At 43.0% G+C, this 18103-nt stretch overlaps 2 non-coding genes and 1 pseudogene across 2 annotated transcripts; 2 read left to right on the forward strand and 1 right to left on the reverse strand.

Annotated features, from left to right (window-relative positions):
* The first annotated feature begins 4096 nt into the window (after positions 1-4096).
* Positions 4097-4169, forward strand: Trnaa-agc (transfer RNA alanine (anticodon AGC)). Its single transcript has one exon. It is a non-coding gene; the product is annotated as a tRNA-Ala (tRNA).
* Positions 4170-4893: 724 nt separating this feature from the next.
* Positions 4894-4967, reverse strand: Trnai-aau (transfer RNA isoleucine (anticodon AAU)). Its single transcript has one exon. It is a non-coding gene; the product is annotated as a tRNA-Ile (tRNA).
* A 3766-nt stretch (positions 4968-8733) lies between these two features.
* On the forward strand, positions 8734-9199 carry LOC127229619 (chromobox protein homolog 3-like; annotated as a pseudogene).
* The last annotated feature ends 8904 nt before the right edge of the window (positions 9200-18103 follow it).

The raw sequence follows: 18103 nt of genomic DNA on the forward strand, positions 1-18103 counted from the left end.
GCCCTGATGTATGGAGGAGGAACATAGCTCCCTCTCAAAACCATCTGGCCTTCTCCATGTTCAACTGCAAAAGTGTTATCTTCAGTGGTATGGCTTAACCATCAGGCAATAGCCTGTGATGTTTGTGGGTTTCCATAGCGCCCCTTAGGCCAATGTCTCAAGAAGATGTAAGCCACTCCTGTTCCTCAAGGTTTTGCTTAGTGTCATTAGGTGTCTACTTAGGGCACTGTCTCCCTTGTTTTGGTGACTCCATTTAGATTCCTTTCACATATGAATATTATTTAGGAAGCTTCTACAGCAGTACTGCTAGTTGTCCTACCCCATATTCCCTCCTTTACCCTTATCTCCCACTCAACCACCTAGTTAACTTCCTATTCTAATTTTCTCTCTGTCCCTCATAACATTGCAATGTATTTCTCCTTCCTTGGGAGAGCTTTTCCTCTGCTCTAGTCCTATTCTAGGTTCTTAATCTCCATGGTTATTCAGAATACGGTTATTATAGCAAACAACAAAAGATTAAAGGTAATATCCATATATAAGAGAAAACATACACTCTTTGTCTTTTGTATCTGAGTTCCCTCAGATTATTTTCTTTTTGGCTCCATTGATTTAGCTACAAATTTCAGAATATCATTTCTCTTAATAGCTGAATAATGTTCCATCATGTAAACATACCACATACTCATTAATCATTCATCAGTTAATATTAACTGTTACTGATACTAACAGCCAGACTATTTCTAATTTGTGGATATTATAAATAAAGCAGCAATGGGCATGAATGAGCACATGTGTCTGTAGTAAGATGTGCAGTCCTTTGGGTGTATGCCACAGTGTGGTAAAACTGGATCTTATCAGCTTCTTTGTTGTTTGTTTGAGGCAGAGTCTGTTTGCATAGCACTGGCTGTCAGGAAACTCATTATGTAGATGCCAGACTGTCCTCAAACTCACAGAGCTCTGCCTGCCTCCACCTCACAAGTACTGGGATTAAAGCATGCATCACCATGCCAATGTTATGTACTTTGAGGCTGATCAATTCCCAGCTTCCTAAGGAACCACTACACCAATTCCCATATCGGCTGTATGGGAGTTTAGACTCCCAGTAGCAAGGAATAAGTAAGTGTTCCCCTTTCCCCATATACTCACCAACATGGGTTGTCATTTCCTTTATTGATCTTGGCCATTGTGACTAAGGTATGATGAAATCTCAAAGTAGATTTGATTTGATCCAACTTTTGGTGTTTACACGGTGTTTGGTAAGACATTTCTCATTTCCTTTTGTAAGGTTCTTGAGCATATTCGTAATTGCTATTCCGAAGTCCTTGTTGTATTGACACAGTTCAGCTCCAGAAAGGACAGAGGAGTTCAGCTCACAGTGACTCTTTCCACCTTGACTTAAAGTCGGAGAGTTCAGGCTTGTTTTTGCTCCTAAAGGCCAAATTAAAGGATGACTGGCCAAAGGCCTGGATTAATAGATGCTTTGAGGATTAAGGAGATGATTAAGCTTGTTTTTCACTTGAATCACGATAAAAGAGCTATGAGAAATAAATTCCACACGGCTGCTGTATTTCCTGAGAGCCCTCTTGAATGTAGCCAATATCTTCTCTCTCTCTCTCCTCTCTCTCTCTCCTCACTTTTTTTTCTTTAATTCCCACTCCCCTATTCAGGTACTGTTCCACACATTGCCTGGCCCTGACAAGGTCTCAAAGAGGAGTTGTGGATTCAGCAAAGAGAAGAAACAGACTGACAGATCTGAGAGTCAGGATGGATGCTACTTTATTGGAAAAAAAAAAAAAAAAAGGCTACACCTTTTCTACTCTGTAACTGCACAAAAGTTTGACTATAGGCAAGATCGAAAGCAGACTTGTTGATTCAGGGATGAAGCCCACCATTAACTTTATTACAGCCTTTTTCCTGAGACAAAAGCAATCCAGCAAGTTTCCAAATGCCTGTTGTTCTCTGCCTGTACCAGGAGCCTTCTTATTCTCATGAAATGGTCACAAATTCCTCCTGCCAGAGGTAAAGAGAATGACTGCTTTTAGCAAGAAGTAACTTTCCTCAAGGCCCGAGCAAATGGAAGCCCTTATCCAAATGCCTGACCTTGGGAAAAGAACTTCTTTTGGGCACAAGACACTCTACTATACTTAGGAACAATTTTTACCCATTTTGGGGCATGATGCAGTGTAAGCACTGAGCTGTGCCTTATTTCTTCCCTTCGTGTCTTAGTCTTTTATATGGACCTGATTCCCCCATACACTCCCCAAAAGGTAGGTCCTGGTGTCTTACTCTTTTTCGTAAACTTTACCATTCTGAGTCCTCTACACTTATTAAATGAACTCTTGCCCTTAATGGCCGCAGGCTCTGGAGCTGGATTGTACACTTCATCCTTGGGGTCAGTTGTACCAATTGTAAATCTCTAAATTTCTTGTTCTTGATGTATTCAGGGGGACACAGCACAGATTCCTGTGTGCAGAGTCATTATGCTATATGGTTCCATGGTGGTGGTGGGTTTTTCCAAAGAATATTTTGCTTAAAGAATCTGTTGTTGTAATCATTTTCATCTAGGCACCAAATTTTTTCCTAAAGAAAGAGGCATAAGAAACTCCCATAACAGAGTGAGAATCGTTGAAAACTAAAGTAAAAACTTTTACTGGAGAAGTGTGGTCTGCAATGTCTAATGCTGGAACTGTGTCAAGAAGCAGCGGTGGCCAATCACCATGCAGTCCACAACATCTGATGCTTCAGCTTTATTGCATTTCTAAAACCTGTTCCAGTGAGGTTTACTGGCTTCTCCAGGAGACATGTTGTCTTGTCTGTCCATGTAGGCAATGGAGATATGATACTCGAGATGCTTCTTGGGGTATATGTTATCGGGTCCCTAATGGGTAGATTTTTTTGTTCTTTGGTTGCTGTTGCCCACTCTGGATCCTAGGCAAGTGTGGTAGCAGTAGGTTCTTAGTATAGAAGGCTTCTGCAGGAGGGAAGGTGACACATGGGAAGAGAGATGGGCTATGAGAAAATGTTCACAGGGGTAGTGGAAAAGACCTAAGAAGACTCTGGTCCCCACCAAGAGGCAAAGTCCCCAGGATGGAGTAGGGAGTCGGGGCCTCAATATTCAGCCCAGTATGGCCTCTGGGAGTTCCTGGGAAAAGGGGGTTTCTGTGTATTCCTGGCTGACATGAAGGGAAGTCTGAGAGCATCCAAGGAAAGAGTATAATTTATGTGTGTATGGGTATTTGCATGTGTCCCATGTAGCCAAAAGAGGGCGGCAGATGCCCGAGTACTGGAGTTTAAATTGCTGATGAGGCGGCATGTCTCTCCAGCATGACAATCCCTTTAGAAATTGAAAATAGATCCACAGAGCCATCCCTCTAATGGACACGTGGTTACATTAGTGGAATGAAGGAATTCTGAGATATTTGCTTGTTCACAGAAACGGATCCCTTGGAAGAGACTCCTTCACATCACGGATGGAAAATTCCGAGGATTATTCGCGGGAGGGTTAATATTATATAGCGGCAGTGTCACTTGTCCCTCGAAACCAAAGAAGCCGAGGCATGACGTTAAGTGAGGTGAAGCAGCCACCGAGGGACAAATTCCCCAGGATTTCACTTACCCTGTGGAAACTGATTTGTTTAGATGACACAGAGTACTGTGGGGTCACCAAAGGCTTGGGATGAAGGGGGAGACATCTTAGTTACTTTGATTTAGCTGAGTCATACTGCAAATACAATGAATGCCATCATCAAACCGTTTGAGAAGCAAGATCAGTATATCTTTCCAGAATGTATTGAAGAGGCTGTTTGTCCTGGTTTTCCGTAGTGTAGTGGTTATCATGCTCGCCTAACACGCGAGAGGACCCTGGTTCGGAACCGGGCAGAAACAAGTTAAGGTATCACTTTCCCTATTTTAAGATTCCTAGCTCACTCCATAAACGTCTCAGGAGTTAGCACTTAAGCATTTCGACGTGGATATTTTAGACCTTGACTGGCGTACTTTCCATGGCCCAACAGACCAGACAGCAAATTCTTTTGTGAAGGCCAGTAAATTCGGTGGGCACACAAAGAGGTATAAGAAAACGGAACCATGACGGCCTGGGGGATTAGCTCAAATGGTAGAGCGCTCGCTTAGCATGCGAGAGGTAGTGGGATCGATGCCCACATCCTCCAACTTTTGTGTTTCTGGGGAAACATGTCTCCCTACAGAATCGGATGATCTTTGGAGATCATGTGTATAGAACTTTCAAAATACGTAATGTCTGGAATATGGCTCAGTGGCTTTGTCCTGTTGTAAATCCAAAATTGTACTCACGTCTATAACTAAAGTTTGGAAAACGATCTGAGTACTCCTGCATTGTTGCATTACTCTCATCTTGACACTTCCTTTATGATGGAATGGGGAAGGTTCACCAAAAGGTCACTGTAAATACCACAGCACAGATCTCTGCCAGGCTCCCTGGGAGTGCTGGGAGGGACAAAGCTCAGACTGAGGATACTGTCAGGAAAGATCTCTGCCAGAGATCTTCGGACCTGACTAAGCTGTTGGACATTGATGAATGGCTTGGGGTTCTGAAGCCTACCTTCCTCGGTCAGTGTCTCTAGATCAGCAGGAGGCAGGAAACAAGCAGGAGTTCCACGCAGGAAGTCAGGTGGTGAAGAGTCAGTATGGCTGGAGAGAAGGCATGCTGAAAGAATTGTGAGGTGGAGAAACGCACTGGTATCCTGTTGTTTTCCTCTGCTTCAGATTGGATTCTTCTAGAACACGACTCCCTCCATCTGTGCTCTCAGGACATTTAAAACCACAGAAACAATACACAACTAGAGGACATGGGTCAAAAAAAGTTGCAGTTCTTTAAAAGTGTTTTTGTTGAACAAAAAAACGAAATCATTAGCTTGGCCCGTACGGGGATCGAACCCGCGACCTTGGCGTTATTAGCACCACGCTCTAACCAGCTGAGCTAACCGGCCAATCCACGCCATGGTTGCTGCTTCTTTTCTACAGGAAGGTAATCCTGAAGATTAGCAATTGTCAATAGATTTCCAACGTGTGTGTTTAAGTTTTAAGGTTTTCTGAAAACAGCCTTGACCCTCACAATAGTCTAAGGTTGAACAATGAAAAGAATGTAAACATCACATTCCACTGCTTGCCGACCCAGTTTTCTCGCACCATAGACAAGCCCCATATGCTTCCTGAGAATGTAAGTCGCTCTCCCTCCAGCTGCAGAAGGCAAGACTAGAGAGCAGTTGAGCTGAGTGCTCTTTAAGGTGGTTGTTTAATTAGCTTCCGGGAGATCTCAATTGCAGACTTTCTTCTAAAACTGAAGCTTTACCTGGACCGCAGGAGGATAAAACACAGGACATTGGTGTTATTAACACCACAGTCTAACCAACTGAACTAACCTCCCAGCTAAGTAGTATTCTACAGACGACCTCTACAGTTAGGAAAGAAAACAACTGCCAATTGAGACTTTGGTTTTGTTTGTTTGTTTATTTGTTTGCTTTGTGTTTAGGGACCCCCCCCCCTTTTTAAAATTGTACTTTTTAAGCTGGCAACGTAAAAAACAAGAAGACAAAAACACGCGTTGCTGTAAGTTGAAAGTTTCTGTGAACAGAAGACAATTTTGTACGAGGGCAAGTAATGCCACGATGCAATGATTCCTGCCCGGACAGACTGGCCCTGGACAGCCCAGTCCACTCGCTCAGTGGCCACCCAGGCTGCCAGGCTCCCTCTATTCTCACTGAGTTCGCCTCCTGCGCTGTTCTGCCTGTTGCCTCCAAGTGACATTTGATAGCCTTCCCAGTTTTACCGAATCAATTCGTCAAAAATATTTGTATAATGCTGTCGGGGGTTCCTCCGCCTGGTCACGGGTCTCTGCTGAGCTGCTAACGCATCGCCCTAGTCTTGCAGAAGCCTGCGCTCCAGGGGCCGGGAGTTCGTGCCCAGAAGATCTGTTAGTTCGCGGCCTGCCGGGCTTTGCCCTCTGGCCACTGTCGGGGACCTGAGAGTCCTGTGTGATGAGTGAGTCCAGGACCAGCGCGCCCCAGCTCCTCATAGGACGGGGTAGTCTCGTTTGTCTTAGGTCTCAGTGAGGCCAAACTCTGCTCAGCTCAAACTTGGATTTACGGTCGGCACTGCTCCCGGAGTTTGGGGGGAGGAGGGGCGCTTGCTCTTCCAGCCCGTTCGGGTCTCAGTGGGGACCCGAAGAGGCCAGAGCCGGCTGTCCTGTCCTCGGCGACTGGAATCGGGGAAGGGCTCCTGGGCTCATTGCGTCCTCCTTTAAGGAAGTCTCAGAGGAGTGGAAAACTTGAGATTCTGAAATGAGGATTTTCAGGTGGCCCAGAAAACACTGACCCTGGCCGTTTCAGTCTGAGAGTCTGCAGATCCTCGGCGACACATGGAACAAACACGAGGCGACTCTCTCAGTCCTGGATGCAGCCGGCGCTGACCCCTGTAGGAACTGATGCCCTGGGGTCCTCTGATCCGGAGGCTGCGACGGTGCTCATCCTGACATCTGAGACAGCCCCTGGTCGCCGCAACCACGAGCTTCCGTGACACGAAATATCTGTGACAACGAAGTCGCCCGCGACCTCGGAGCCTCTAATCGAGGACGCCAATGCAGGGCATCAGCCTCCACCTTCCCAGTCGTTTGTTCTTCCACCCCCTCTGGTGCAAGGAGTCTGTTGACCCTGTTCACGAGGGACCGACCCGCAGAGCTCCGGTTCCCCATCTGGTAGCCTTGCTAAGGCAACAACCACAGAAGGAGACACAAACACAGGCGGCTTCGAAAGAGCGCGACGCGTGACGCACAGCTCCGAGAACGTCACAAGCCACTGCACCACTCTAAACTCAAACGGCTTTACCGCGGGTCCGAGGGCCCTGTGTGCGGGGTCTTCATTTCAACGCCGTCCCCGCTGTTGATCCAGTAAGTCCACCGTTAGGAAACCTGCGCGTGCCGCAGCCGACAAGGACCTTACAAACTTTCTCTGGTTATGTAACCCATGAAAGCTTCACCCCGAAAGCCCCTGCATTGCCTCTCGGGTCCTCTTCTTCCAGTTTCTCAAAAACTACTGAGATTCTGCGGAGGTGGGGCTCTTGAACACAGCGAGCTTGGTTAGGACATTTTAGCGGGACAGTTACTTTCTTTGGGAGAAGGGAGAAGAGTTGACACCTGTCCCTCCCTGTTCGCGATGTCATAAATAGATATTCTGGTCCCACTGGCATGTGTTAGCACAAATCCGTTCTGTCTGACTACCTGTACAGGAAGTTAACATTCCAAAATAAGTACTCCATTTCCGTTGAGTTGTCTCGGTACTACTAAACTGCTTGTTAAATCGCATCTTAAAAGGGAACTTCGGATTCCTGTCTGGGATTCTCCATCGGGGAGACTGTAGAAACCTCAGATTCGGACTTCAGGAGGTCCAGATCGCAGACAGTGAAGCCTTGTAGTAAATTCCTGGGTGTGGGAAAAGCCCCGAACGAGGCCGGTGTCGCTGACCTGATTGTAACAAGCATTTCGATAGTGAGCAGTGTGGGAGAAATTAAGGCAACTGGCTTCTTTGGTCGAGTTATTTCTGAGTGAAAAGGAACCGGCTCCATGTGGTGATTTAAATCTGAAAAGAGGATTAGCCAAGATCTCAATCCTCCTGACAGAGAAGCCAGGCATATCAGATAAAGATGGAGTGACCACCCAGGGCAGCTGACCTGGCATATGTTATTCTCTGGATTTCATCTGCAGTACCACAGTCAATACATCGTGTTTAAAGCCAAAGCCTTGTGGAGTGATTCGCTAAAGCACAGAGCAGTCAGTGATCTAGAATGGGGAGAAGGGTGAATGCCAGCTATATCCAGTTCTTCCTTCCTAGTCATTGTTGTGGGGTACTCAGCAGAGAAGACTACTACCCCACACATAGGCTTAAGCTCATTGAAAGTCTTTATTAGCTGGCCGGTGTCTACACCGGGTGTCCTGATCCCAGTGTAGCACTGGGTCTTTCTCAGAGTGAGCTTTTAAGAAAAACCATGTACTAGGTTGACATAATTCTGTTACCGAAAACAGTTAGCCAGAAGCAGAGCTGCAAAAACCAAAAAGCAAAGTTAGTGCATTTAAAGACTGTCCCAGAACTATGGATTTGGATAGATTAAGTCTTTGTGTTAACTTTTGGCAGGTGGTGCTTCCTATGTACTGAGGTTTACAGCTGAGTGTTACTTCCATCGTGCACTCTGTAGTGGTAAGGTCTGGGGGCATTCTATGGCCTGGTGTCCTGTTATAACCCTAGGTTTCCATGGCCTCTTCTCTGGTAAATCCCTCAAGGGGTTTACCTTTCTTTAGATCAGCACCCTGGGGTGTATTTGATGGTTTAAAAAGCAAATGGACCAGCTCTCAGGAGGCAGAGACAGGTGAATCTCTGAGTTCTCTGCCAGCCTTGTCTACAGAGCTAGTTCCTGATTTGTTTCTTGTCTGGCTTTGTATCAATAAGATCAGAATAACGATATATAGACTCATGAAAAAGAAATAAGTTTCAAGAAATGATGTCAACAAGATCCTTACTGAGCCCTCCCTTCAGATGTGACTGAGCTGAGGTACTTAGCTGAGAGACTGAAGAATCCAAGGCTTGGAGTATCATCTGATCCATGTACTCTTCATGTCTTTGATTAAGAAAGAAAGAAAGAAAGAAAGAAAGAAAGAAAGAAAGAAAGAAGAAAGAGGGGATTCCAATGAAACAATATTGCAAGAAAATGGCAAAGAAACAGAATAGAAAGAGTAAAAGAGTTGAAGAGAACCTGAGGACAATGGGAAGGTGGAGTATTTCAAGTGGAAGGGTTCACAGATACCAATAATGCTTGGAACCAAAAGAAAATTTAGGTTGTCCAGAATGAATTGAAGCATTTCTTAATTCTCAAAAAGCTGGTGAAGAAAAAGATGGTACAAAACAGGAAATCTTTATCTGAATCTGCTCATAGCACATCGAAGAGGAGAGATGCCGGTGACAAACAAGGGGTTTTTCCAGAGGCTTGATTCTGAAGGAATAATCAGTGCCACAGACAGCAGTGCAGAATCAATGATTCTCATGAAATGGAAGGACTCAGATGAGCAGACTTGGTGCTGCCAAAGTAAGCAAATATGAAGTTTCCTCTTATTGTCCTTGTCTTTTATGAGGAGAAGCTGACTTGGCATTCTTGTCCATAAGATGAGGTGCAATAATTGTTTGCATTTTTAGATGTGTTCATATGTAACACATACAATCTGGATCTTACATTTCAATTACTCGTGTTGAAAAATAGTGTTCTAATGAAAAGAGTTTGATGTGTTGGTTTTGAGAGTATTGATAGTAGTTGGGATAGTTTTGGTTTTTGTACTGCATCAAAAAGAACTGATTCTTTTGAGCAGATAAAAGCTTTCTGTAGTTGCTTCCTTTCACAATAGAATATTTGATACCATGTTGTATTTTCTCTGCTTTGAAGACAGCTTTTCTTAAATGCTGGGGAGAGCTTATGGTCAGTAGTCAACCAGAGCTTACTTTTAATGAGACACAGAAGGACCATTCTGGTTTTTTTCTTTGTATTTTTGTGTATGTATAAACACTTATGTAACTGTTTTTCTGTTTTTTTCTTGTTTTTAATACTCAAAAACAAAAATTGTAGATGAAAACATGTTGATAAGTTTCCATTATTGTGAACATTTTCCTGAAACCATAACCTTTTAGATTATAAGTAGAGTCTCTAATTGATTGGATAGTTTTACAACAAGCACATCAGAATTTGTGCATAACCACATACAGTAGTTTCTGTAGTACAAATTTTTGTCATTGCAAACTCCCCTTTTGGAAAATAGAATTAGACAAAGTTGTAGCATGATTTAATAACAGGACTAAGCTGGGTGGGGTTGTACATGCCTTTAGTCCCAGAACTCTGAAGGCAGATGGATCTCTGATTCAGGCTAAGTCAGTCTGGACTACACAGAGAATACCTGTCTCTAAAAAAAGACTTAAATAGGCATGTAAAGGTTCCTCTAGTGAACCATTCTTTCATGGAAAGTTGAAATCTTCTAAAAGGTTATGATTCATGGAATATCTGTTTGCTGTAGAGATAAAATCATACTTAGAGATGATGTTGACAATTTCAGACATGCTGACATAATTGAACAAAATTTGGCAATATAAATTAATGACTTGCATGCTTTTTCTTTACCCTGACTCATTCCTTTCTAGTAGGATCATTCTTTTCAGTATTTGGGTTCTGGTTCAATGATCTAGAAAAGTAAATTTGTAGTATCAGAATGTCATCCAACTGTATATTTATTTTATTGTAAATAATGGTGAATAAATAATGGTGGTCAATAAATGGTTTTATATTCCAAAAAAAATCCGTTATCAACTTTTGGGTAATAGATTTTGAAAAGAAAAAAACAAAACAATCAAACAAACAAGCAAAACCCCACAAGAGACCACACTCTAATATCATTGTGTGACATTATCAGGAGAATATCCAAGACAACATGGTTGGAACTGCAACTTTTCATATTCTGTCCTGCACACCTGTCTCCCAAATACTTCAGAGAACGATCAGCTTGGTGGGAGCTGTTCATTCTTTAAATATTTGTTAATAGGCACTGTCCCAACGTGGCACTGTGAAGGTTGGGTGGCAAGACTCACAACAACAGAAGTGAGAGGAAAGTAGGAGCAGAGACTAGGCATCCTGCACTATGGTTTCCCTGCGTGTGAGGCCTTCCAGAGCCCAGGGTGGGGTGAGGTGGAAAACAAATAGAAAATAGTGAATATTTCCTGTAAGACCTATCCAGAAGCAAGCTCCCATAGCTCTCTATTGGGCTGACCAGGGTAATGCCAGACAATCTCTCTGTGGTGACAAATGTCCCACCGTAGGCTCAGCTACTTTGAAGACTTGGGTCGAAGTTGGTGGAGCTGTCTGCAGAATCAGTGCAGCTTTACTAAAGTGTCCTGGGTCATCTTGGAGACTCCATAGACTCAGCTTACCTCCAGTTTTCTCCGCTTGGTGCTTGCAGTTGGTGTGGCTTGACTTCCTGTTCTACAGCCAAGCCTGTGGCTTGCTTACCAGCCTCCCACAATGTTGGCCTTTTAACGATGCCCTAGAACCCTAAGCTGTAGTTCTGTGGTGGGGCAAGACCTTGAGATTGCCTCTGAACATTCAAGAAGGCAATACAACATGACTTAATATTGCTGATTTATCAATGTACTGTTCACACTCACTCTACAAAACAGTTCAACTCTACATTATTATGAGAAAACGTAAGTGTTTTTGATGTACTATGAAGACTTATAATTAGGAATAAGCCTTTGAGATAAAGAAAATGCAATAATTAGGACTGAGGAGATAACTCAGCAGTTAAAATGGTCTGCTGCTCTAGTGGAGCACTAGTGGAGGACACTAGTTTGGTTCCCAGCACCTACATCAGGTAGCTCATTACCCCAGCTTTCAGGGATCTGATGCCCTCTTCTAGATTCTAGAAGCACCTGCACTCATATATGCACATACTCCCACACAGACATATCTACACATGTTTACATAGTTAGAAATGAAAAAAGAAAACTAAATTGATTTTTTTTTCTCTAATTTTGCTGCTAAGGATCAAAGTTTTTTCTTTTTTTTTTCCTTTTTTTTTTTTTTTTTTTTTTTTTTTTTTGAGACAGGATTTCTGTGTAGCTTTGGAGACTGTCCTGGAACTAGCTTTGTAGACCAGGCTGGACTCACACTCACAGAGACCGGATTGCCTCTGCCTCCCGAGTGCTGGGATTATTAAAGGCATGTGCCACCAACATCTGGCTAAAGCCATTGTCTTGAGTATTGTGGGAAAGTACTCTAATACTGAGTCACATCCCAATTTCTTTTGGCTGAATTTTTAAGATTCTTTGTTATTTCTTACAATGATATTCTTAATATCCAAAGTATTTCAAAATAATTCCTTAGTCTATACCTATTAAATTCCATATTTTTCTAAATAATTTTTCCCAAAATAAATATTATACACCAACAATAGCTAGTCCCTTAGAAATGTGAGCATCCTTCTTACTCATATGTGGCAGTGTTGGACCCTAATTCCGGGGTCCTGATGGGCCGATGGGAGAGCCCTACGACACAAACATCAAAACCAGGAGATGCAACAAGCAAGAGGTGTTTATTGAAGGACTGTACTTGGGTGTCAGCAATCTCTGGGAAAGCTGCACACACCCCAAAAGGTTCAGGCTCCTTTTTATAGAGACAAGCTGCAAATCAGCATACATGCATGAGGCACAAGGTGATTGATTACAAAGTATGATCTCATGTTTGAGAGATCACCCAGGTATGACCTGTTCTTATTCAAGGGATAAACCATAGAATGACTTGGAAAGTCCCCAGACTGTCCATTGCCAGGAGTGACCCAGACAGGGCTGTTCATCTGGAATCATTTGTTGCAGGGTTGGGGACCTATTTCCTTGTTGTGGGCCAAGACCTGTGAGAAATTTTTTTTCATATTCTGGCTTTCTCTTGGCTGTACATTTAGAGCCTTCAGTTATTCCACAAAGGTTTGATGATTTAGTAACTAGCCCTATTTAACAATATCAATCTAGCATATACCCACTAGCCCCATCACCATAGTAATCTTTCTTGTTCTCATAATTCCTGTTCTTCCCCCCCATGTCAATGTTCATTCTTTATGATTTTCTATATTCTGCTTGCAAGAACTATTTTCTTGCCCCTTTCCCTCATCCTTGCTCTGCAAACTAAAATCAACAGGAGCTTCTTGAAAACTAAGAGTTTCTCTAAAGAAATGATTTTACATACTACACTTACTCATTGTTGAGCTGTTAAACCGATGACAGCCTCTTCCTTTATGACTATCACCATTGGAAAAAATGGTTTCTTTTAAAAAATGCTCTTGCTGTACCCTTGGGTATATATGAAGCAATAGCAGTCCAACAAAACTAAACTGATACAATCTTCTCCCTATAGACTAGATAGACTTGATTAAAGCTGTTTTAAAGCCTAGATCACAATTACAATAGATTACCTGGTTCAGAGAAGAGTCTAAGACCATTGAACAATGCACTAAAGCCAAAGGTATGGATATATTCTAAGATCAAATTATTGGAGAAGGAGACTATGCTTCTTTGGAAAGGCAATGTCTATATGATGGCCACCTCTTGGCTTTATGCCATGCATCAGCTTTGAATGCTTGGGATAGAACTGGTGAAATAGGAAAGAAAATTGAATCATTTACAAAAAGGGAGCCTTCACAAATTTCTTACAAAGACTGGCATTAGCAGCATTTAGAATTGTACCAGATTCAGAAGCTAGACAAATAATAATTGAAACTCTGGCTTTTGAAAATGCTAATTCTCAATGCAAAATGATAATTAGGCCTTTAAAGGCAAAGTCAGCAAATTTGGAGGATTGGATCTGAGATACAATTAATATTGAAGCTCAAGACCATGATGATGATGATGCATGGATGGGAGAGGTGATTTCAAGAGGTTTGAAGAAAACCGGCAATGTCAAATGTTTTAATTGTGGCAAACAAAGTCATCTTAGAAGGGACTATAAACAAGTTGTCTCTAGAAGCAATGCTTTTTTTATAATCCAAACGCCCCTCCCTTCTATGAAGAAGGTGTGGCAAAGGCAGGTCAACAAGAGACATTCAAGGCAATCCTTTACCGTTGGGAAATGCCTGAGGGGCCTCTCAAAGACCCCTATGCCAAATCTGGTTCAATCATTCCCTGTCATCATAGAAGAAACTCCTTCTCAGAGAAATTAAAGAACCTAATGCCTATTATAAGAAAACATACTGCTCTGGATGATAGAAGAGCTTTAGAAGATAAAAGAAAAAAATTCAAGAGAATTGCAGTTGCTGAATTGGATAGGTGTAGCATAAAGGTGGAAACAAGCAAACCAACAACAACAAACAAAAACAAAAACAAAAAACAAAAAAGGAAAACAAATAGACCTTAGTGGCTCTGATAAGCAAGGCTCAGCCACCTATCTTCAATATGTCAAAAAGACAAGCAAGGCAAAGCAGAAAAAGGAGATTTTTCTCAGTGAGGACACATAGGGAAGAGGAACTAGTAAAGACATTCAATGACACCTCCAAGTCTATCTTTGGGGGGCCCTAACATGAGGTTCAGGTTGTTTTTGTTGTTGTTTTTTAAGGGCATGAGATTAACATAAGTAAGCAGTCCTGGCTAAGGTGCAACCCCCTTCATCATCATAGTCAGAACTGTGTGAAATCTTGCTCAAACTTTTCCACTGGCTGGCACCAGGGCCCCAATCTGTAGCTGGAGTTTCTTTCCTTCCTGGTTCCACAGCCAATCAGCCCATATTAATTATAAACTTTTTGGCCAATGGCTCAGGCTTCTTATTGGCTAGCTCTCTCTTAATTATTAACCCATTTCTATTAATCTAAGTATTTCCACGTGGTCTTATCTGACAGGAGAAGGGTCTGGCCCTGTTACTCCTTCCTCAGCTACATCCTCTCCTGGCAGCCTCTCTGTGTCCTCTTCCTAGAATTCTCCTCTCTGGTAGCCCAGCCTATATTTCCTGCCTGATTACTGGACAATCAGTATTTTATTTATCAGCCAATAAAGGAAACATATATACAGAAGGACATCCCCCATCACTAGTCCTTTCTTTTTCCCAGCATAAGACTCATTTATTTGGAGTCCATTATCTCAATAGCCTCATAGCTGAAGGGAGTGGCACAAGTGTCTCTTCTTAGAATATCTTCCCCCCTGCAATTGCATGTGTACATTTCCTCCCACTACAGTCATACACAGCCCATTCCATGAAGTGACTAGAACTATGTTTGGTATATATCACACTCAAAAATGTTAATAAAAGATATTTAAATATTGGAATGAGGGCTAGAGAGATAGCTTAACGGGAAAGGTCCCTTGATCTTGCCCTGCTTTGTTTCCTAGCCAGAACCCATAAGGCAGCTCACAAACAATACATAATTCCAGTTCTAGGGAATCTGATTGCCTCTGAGAGCACCAGGCACGAAGGTACATACATGCTGTGTGTATATATGCTGGCAAAACACTCATACAATCAATAAATTTAATAAAAAATTTAAATGTTAGAATGACCGTGATAGGATATTTTTGCCTTAGAAAATTTCGTTTAAAACCATCAAGCTACATTCCAAAACAGTTATAAGTGAATCCAGAACTCTCAGTTCCTAACTCTAGAATGTAACAAGCCAATCCAAATCCTTCGCCAGACCAGAGAATTCTGGTACTTATCTCCCCTCGTGAGGGTTTTTATTATATACATATATGTATGTCAGTATAAACGTGTTACTTATTTATTAATGTGTGTGCGTGTCAGACAGCTTTTGTGGAGTTGGTTCTCTTTGCGCCTTTTACATGGGTTCCAAGGATCAAATTCAAGGTCTCTAGCTTTGAGCAGTAAGCACTCTCCACGCATTTCCCACAATGAGCCATCTGACCGGCCTACATACATTTTTTTTTTTTTTCAAGTTAAGAGCATATTTACTGTGTAAAGTTAAGAGCATATATATATTAGTTCTTCGTTGCTTTTCTCCACGTAGCAAGGCCATGCCGCCGCTGGCGTTTCAAAACCTCTCATCCTTCTCTGTCCTTGGCTTGCATGAATGACAACTCCGCGGTGCCTTGGAATTACGCACTTCTCCGTTTTTTAAGTCTGGGTTCGCAGCATCTATCCTTGGGACGCTACTCCTGGCTCCTGATTTGAACAGCCGCCGGGAAAGAAAACAATGCGGGACTTGGTTTCAGTTCGGCGGGCACCACTGCAAAACCCAGCTCTCTAGCCTTGCATTCCAGGGGCTAAAAGCAGGCGCAGCTGGCCCAAAAGGGCCGGTGCGCAGGCGCGCCCAGGCTCCTCATTCCGGAGGCTCGGTGCCTATTGGCTCAGAGCCTTGGCGGAGCCCTATGGGATGGTTACGTGCTGGAGGCGGGGCTACGCCGCCGTGTCCCAGCTGGCGAGAGCTCCCGGTGTTGGCTTTGTGGCGCCAGTGCCTGGGTGCGCCTGGTTGGTGTCTTGCAAACGGCTAGCTGACCTCTCGGCCTCACCCTCCCTACCTGACAGACGCTGGGACCGAACCCGCCGCCGCAGAGTGAGCTGTCCCGGAAGCTGCGGCTCCAGGGTCCAATTCACCGGAAGTGCCGCCTAGGGCGGCCGGGTAAGCTTGTGGCCCGGCAGTGCGGCTTTTGGCGATATGAGCGAGGGTCGGGGCCCGGGCGCAGTGACGCTGATGGCTGATGCACCGTCAACGAAAAGTTAGGAGGAGAGCCTGTAGGACTGTCTTGGAGGTAGTAATGAAGCCGGACGTGGAGGCAGTCTGTAGCCTTCCTGAATGTCCAGAGAACCAGGGATGTTGGGAGGAACCCCCCTCCCCAGTCTTGGGGGTCAGAGATTAGTTAAGCTGCAGTGGAATCTGTTTGCTCAAAACATTCCATAGTCAGTTATTTTTAGGGACCTTGGTTATATGGTACTTCGCATTCATGTATCGTATTCCTATAGTTTTAAGTGTGCAAAGAATGAGTCTTGATTTCAGGAATGGAAACAGTACTGCATCTATTAGTCACCTCAGCGTTTGGGAGGTGGAGGCAGGAAGGAGAATCGCAATTCTTGAGGTCAGCCTGAGCTACATGAGACCCTGTGATACAAAAGGAATTGAGTGTGATACAAAGAAAAAGAAGTAGGATGAAAAGAAGGCCTACGGTTTTGTTGGGAAGTTACCATTTCTCAGAAGAATTCTTGTTAGTTTGTGTAGAGCAGATCAGAAAGGGACTGCTTCTTGAAGGAGGAACTAGTTATAAGCAAACGTGAGAAGCAGCAAGATTTGGCTGAAGGATGATGTTCAGGATTGGAAAGTGGATGGAACAGTATTTAAATGGCTTGCTGTAAAAATCTGTAAGCTTTGCAGCTATGTTTAACACTGTTGCTTTTTCCTCTAGGAGAGGGAAGAATCCAATATTGAGTATTTGTGAACTAGAGACCTTGTGGAGCCAAAGGGAAAAGTCGTTCAGTTCTTGTTATGGTAAGTGGCATATGTTTGTTTCTATATAAGTGTGAATTTTGAAGTAGGGGATGGAGTAAGAAAGAAGGTAAAACATACTTGGGAAAAGGAAATGGATTTGTTGCTAACATAGTAATGACAAAACCGGGCCCTGTCATGCCAGTAAAGTGTACTTTACATGTCCAGCAAGCATGCATATATTCACAGCAGGTGTGCGGCAGTCGCCTCTCTTGATTTGCCATACAAAGAAGGCAGTATGCCCAATGCTTGCACAGGCTCTGCTCTGGAGGAGATGGATATTTAAACGCTGGCTCTGTTGTGAAACTATCTGTGAGGCCTTGGGTAATTAACTAAACACCAGTAGCAACAGGTGTCCTATCTACAAGATGCAGATATTGGCTGGTTTTACAGTGTCCTTGGGAGGATTAAATGTCCATAATCTGTGTAATCAATGAAAATTAAGTGAGGCAATCTGTAGCCTAGGGCTATACAGCAAGTATGGATTTTCAGGTAATACTTTAAATATTTACTGTTTGATTGTTCCATATATCCTTTAACATAAAAGATTCTTGAGCTCCAAAGGTCTGTTGCTCAGCTTGTTTATTTGGACTTTTGTTGCTCTTATGGAATGCAGTCTTGATGTTGCTCATGAAAAGGGAGAAGTTGCCCCTTCCTCAGAGGGGTAAGAAGAAGCATTTTAGAAACAGTAACTTGGAGTTAAGATTCAAAGGATGCGTTTGTGTTTGTGTTTACCAAATGGACAACTTAGCTTGTATTATTGTTGGTGACCCAAGGATAGTCCTTTTTTATTCTGATACTTGTTTCCTTGTAGGCTTTTTGTTTAGCAGATGTTTTCTAAATGTAACAGATAAGATATTTTATTAACCAAAAAGACAGTGTTGTAACCCTAGTAGATGTTATCTTATAGTAGAAGAGACAAACAATGCAACATATATAAAATGTATATATGGTAAAGTTGGTGTGATATTGAGAAGGAAGGTGGTATGAGAGGACACAAAGTCTTTTAGATAAAGTAGTCAAGATATGCTGCTTTTTAAAGTAGTAAGTTTCACTCTGCTCCATGATTCAAACAGT

The sequence above is a fragment of the Phodopus roborovskii genome, unplaced genomic scaffold (genome assembly GCF_943737965.1).
Source record: "Phodopus roborovskii unplaced genomic scaffold, PHOROB, whole genome shotgun sequence".
Classification (NCBI taxonomy): domain Eukaryota; kingdom Metazoa; phylum Chordata; class Mammalia; order Rodentia; family Cricetidae; genus Phodopus; species Phodopus roborovskii.